The following is a 5,033-nucleotide window of genomic DNA, read 5'->3' as shown; positions in this document are numbered from 1 at the left end:
TTAAAAGCCAATGCTTGTGTGTTAATAAACGGAACTGCTTTGACAGAACCCCCACCGCGTCTGAGTGTCCTTGAACTGGGCTGGTTTGGGGCCGGTGGTGTGTTCACCTCTCTTCACGGCTCTCTTCCCCTCTCCTTCAAAAGGGGACTGGAGGGAAAGAGGAATCCCGGGCCGTTCGCTCGCCCACTGAAAGGAACGAGGCTAGGGCTGTACGGGTCGGCTGCTGGCGGCGGACCCGACACGTGCTATTTCACTGATCATCCCCCTTTTGTTCATTGAGGATGCTCTGCCTGATAGGCTCCCCCCTCTTCCCTGCTGGTCCCATGATCGCCCAATTACAGTTGCCCAACCGCCTTGAAGCATCTCTTTGAAGACTGCCCATTCTGTCTTCACTGACTCGTCTTTAATTCTTCCTGGACCCTTCGGCAGCCAAACACTTGACTCAATGCACTACTGTACTGCTTAGGTAGCTCTTTGTGTTATATTGTGTTAGCTAAGAAGCACTTGATTGAACTTTGTTCCACATGTTTCCCTTGCCATTATTTTTCTGTTTATTTCTAAGTCGTATCCAGTCTAACAATCTAAATTCCTTCAAGAAACAGACAAGTTGTTAAATGTGATTGGGAGGAGTAGGGTTTGTGGCCATCTGAAAAGTAGGATTGGCCTAAAGGCAATCAAATTCAACAAAAAGTTATTGGAGCTGGCTGGTTAGATCAGTTGGTTAGAGCATGGTGCTGATAACACCAAGATCTGGGGTACAAACCCTATATTGGCCAACTGCCAAAATAAAATTCAATGAAAAGTTAATATGTATACATCAGTATCATTTTGGGGCATCAATATGTTTTACATACACCTGCAACCAGCCCAGGAACAACCACCTAGCTGCCAGGTGAAGCACCCCTGTCTCCTGAGCTGGGGTGATGGGGGGCAAGGGCTTCAGCCACACCCCTCTGACATCTGCACCCAGCTCAGCAATGACCAGGCCACCACTGGAAGCCCCCTGGTCTCCAGTGAAGGAATGAGGGGGGTGCCACAGGCCTCAACCCCACCCCTCCTCCTCCCACCCTATTTCTTTCCCCTTTCCCCTCCCCCCCAACTGCTCCACAACATCATAGAATGTAAAAAAAAATAAACTAAAAAAAAATCTTTTACATAAAAGGAATATAAGCAACTAGTTATAAAACAGATGAAATCCTACTCACAATAACAATAATAAAATATCTAGGAAAACAACTTAATAGATAAAAGTTCCTTGAAGAAAACACTACAAAGGAGAAAAGACAACTTTGAACAAAAGGAAAAGTGTGCTATGTTCTTAAAGAGGAAGATTCGACATCATAAAGTTATAAATTCTAAGTTAATCAGTAATTGTAATGCAATCCCTCAAAAAACAATTGGATTTTTTTGGAACCAGATAAATTTATTCTGAAGTTTACATGGAAAAATAGGAAAGACTAGCCAGCAATTTTCTGAGAAAGAGAGAAATAACCTGAGCAGATAGCAAAATATAAAGCTAGAATAAATCATTGGTACCAGTGCAAGAACAAACAGGAGATTGATAGAACAAAACTGAAAGCAGTAATGAACATAAATGCAAAGAAAAAGTTGGTATATAATAATGGTGGCACTTCAAATCAGTATGGGGAAGTAAAGATGGCTTATTCAATAAATGGTGTTGGGGTAACTGGGTAGCCAAAAGGAAAAAAAATAAGGTTTGTTTTCATACTTCATAACTTTCACCAAAATTAATTTTGCACAGATCAAATATTTAAGTATGAAAATACTACAGTAAATCCAGGGAAAATATTTACATAAGCCACAAATGGGGACAGTCTTTCTTTTTTAGATTAACGTAAGTTCCAGTGCCAAAAAATCCTATAATGTTGACTATATAAATTTTCTTTTAAAAATTCTGCATGGTTAAAGCATGGTGCTGTTGACACCAAGGCCCAGGGTTCGTTCCCCGTACAGGCCAGATACCAAAAAAAAAAAAAAAAAAAAAAAAAAAAATCTGCATAACAAAAATCATAAGCAAAGTAAAAGACAAATAGCAAACTGAGAAAAAATATTTGAGACTCATGTCACAAAGGGCTAATTTCTCTAATATTTAAAGAACTCCTATAAGAAATAGAAAAATGGGCAAAAGATATGAATAGTTTACACACAAAAAATACGATTGGCTCTTACATAAAAAGATGCCCAACTTTACAATATGAAAAAAAATAAAGCTCTGAGATATTTTTCACTAACCATTTAGCAGATATCAGTAATAGAGGATTACTCATACACTGCTGGTGGGAATATAAACCCATAATATAAACTCCACAGAGGTTGAACCTCTGTGGAGGATATTTGGTGATTTCTATCAAAATTATGAATGGATACATCTTTTGACCCAGAAATTCCACTTCCAGGAATTTATCTGATATACATACACACATATGTGCAGAATGACTTATGTACAAGTTATTCATTACAGTATTATTGGTAATAGCAAAAGTTTTGAAACAACCTCCGTGTCTTCCAGTAGGAGTTACAATACATAATATAATGGAATATTATAAAGCTGACACATATTGTGAGGAAACTCTTTATATAAAGATATAGAAGACCTTCAAGATACATTGTTCAATGTTAAAAATCAAGATGAACACTGTTGTCAGTGTGAGCAGGACTGAAGCCACGTTGGGACCTAAAACAGCACGGGTTGTAGGCAAACTTTAAAAGGACAGTTTTTTTCTAGGCATGTATTTCTCTGAGTTTCCTTTTTTCCCATGGTTATTTGACATTCTGAACTTTGATTATGAGGCAAGATGACATTATTTACAGCCAACCTGAAGCTGCAAACTTGGAGACCTGCACGTACTATCCAGACCCTGAGATAATAGCAAGAACGGGAGCAGAAACCAGACCAAGCCTTGGCGAGACTCTGCACCTGGCCCCTTGCACGTCCCCCTCCCTCCTGCTTTTCGTTTCCCAAGTTCCATTCCCTCAGACCCCTCTTTAAAAACCCTCAGTAAATCTGAGTCTTTGAGATGGCTTTAGTCTGGCCATTCTCCTTCATGTTTACCAGAGAGATGGGTTAGCTTAACATCTCTCCTCAGGTCACTGGTATTCCTGAATAAAAGCTGACTTCTATTTTCACCAGCCTTTGACTTTTGAGTGGTTTGTTTTTGAAAGAGGGCAGGCAGCCGGACCTGTGCCTTGTATCATTGTGAAAGCAACTGGATTGCACATTGTGTCTTGATTTAGATCCGTTGGAGATTTTTATCTTATCTGACCAATATTCTAACCTTTGTATGGAATTTTAAAATTCCTCTCTCCCCAAAGACAAATCATTTTTATAATTAAAAAAATATCGCATCAAATTCCAGTTGGTATTTTTTAAAACAATTTCCAGGTTAGCTTGGATTTGTCTGATACGAACATCAGAAGGGTGTGGCAGAGCATAGCTTTCCCGGAAAAGCCCCTTTTATCCCACCTAGTGTAGGCTTAGCCTGCACATGCTTGCCCTGCATTCCTTCCATGGGAGCAAGCCTCAGGCACGCAGCATTCCACAGCATGCTAGCATTGTGTTAAGAAGGGGGGGTTAGGGGGTGAGCCAGAATTTGTAATGTATAGGTGGGGTATTTGCTTGGACATAAATAGACTATTGTTTATTCCTGTTGCTGCTGTAACAAATTACCACAGTGTTTTAAAACTACAGATATTTATTCTCTTCCAGTCCTGAAGGTGAGAAGTCCAAAATCAATTTCACTGGGCTTGAAACCAAGGTGTTTGCAAGGTCTCTGCTATAGTTTCAATGACACCCCACCACCATCACCAAACTTCTACTGGGGCTGGCTAGAGTTGGTTAGAGTGTTGGTGTTCATAACACCAAGGTCCAGCTGACAAAAAAAAAAAAAAGGAAACTTGATCCCTGTTGTAAATAGTGTTAAGAGGGTGGGGAATTAGACTATGAAAGGTGGGTCCTTTGGGAGGTGATTGGATCATGAGGGCTCTGTCCTTGTGAATGAATTAATCCATTCACGGATTAATGGTTAACGGATAAATGGGTTGTCACAGGAGTGGCAGTGATGGCTTTATAAGGAGAGCAAGTGAACACATTAAAATGCTCTGAGCCACCCTTGCCACGTGATACCCTGTGCCACCTTGGGACTCTACAGAGTGTCTCCTCCAAGAAGAAGGCCTTCACCAGATGTGCTTCCTTGGACCCTGGACCTTCCCAGCCTCCGAAACTGTAAGAAATAAATTTCATTTTCTTACAAATTACTCAGTTTCAGGTATTCTGTTATAAGCAACAGAAAAGAAACTAATACAGTTTTGATTCCTCTGCAGGCTCTGGAAGCCCTAGAATGGAGTTTCCTTGCTTTTCCAGTATCTAGAGCTACATTCCCTCCATTTCTTGGTTCACGGCCCCTTTTCTCTCAAAGCCAGCAGCACAGCCTCTTCAAGTCTCTGCTTCAGTGATCTAAATAGCCTTTTATGACCACCTTCTGTGAACAAATCTCTGTGACTCCCTCTTATTAGTATACTTGTAATAGCATCTAGGGCCCACCTGAATAATCCAGGATAATCTTATTTCAAAATCCTGTACTTAATCACATCTGCAAAGTTCTTTTTGCCACATAAGGTAACACTCATAGTTCCAAGGATTAGGATGTAGATATCTTTGAGGGTCATTATTTAGCCTGTTAAATAAAATTTATAGGAGGCCACTGATTCGAACTGAGCTCCTGCACCAGACCCAATAGACCAAACCAAAATGGAGTCATTCATGCTAAAGTTCCACTTCACCAAATCGAAACTAAGTTGTTTATCTGACCTACAGAGAAATTAGGAGAGAGATAATAGCCAAATCCCCAAACAGGCCACTTGTAGCCAGCTTGATAAGGAAGACATCTCTCCTTTAACCCTTACAAGGAAAGTAACCTGAAGTAACCTGACGTTAACCAATCTGCTTTATGTAAAAGGGTATTTCAAAGAGTTCGTGGAAAAATAGAATTAAAGGATAATGTGAATCTTTTCAT

The sequence above is a fragment of the Galeopterus variegatus genome, unplaced genomic scaffold, assembly GCF_000696425.1.
Source record: "Galeopterus variegatus unplaced genomic scaffold, G_variegatus-3.0.2 Scaffold1226, whole genome shotgun sequence".
Taxonomy (NCBI): domain Eukaryota; kingdom Metazoa; phylum Chordata; class Mammalia; order Dermoptera; family Cynocephalidae; genus Galeopterus; species Galeopterus variegatus.
This window is presented reverse-complemented; position numbering follows the sequence as displayed.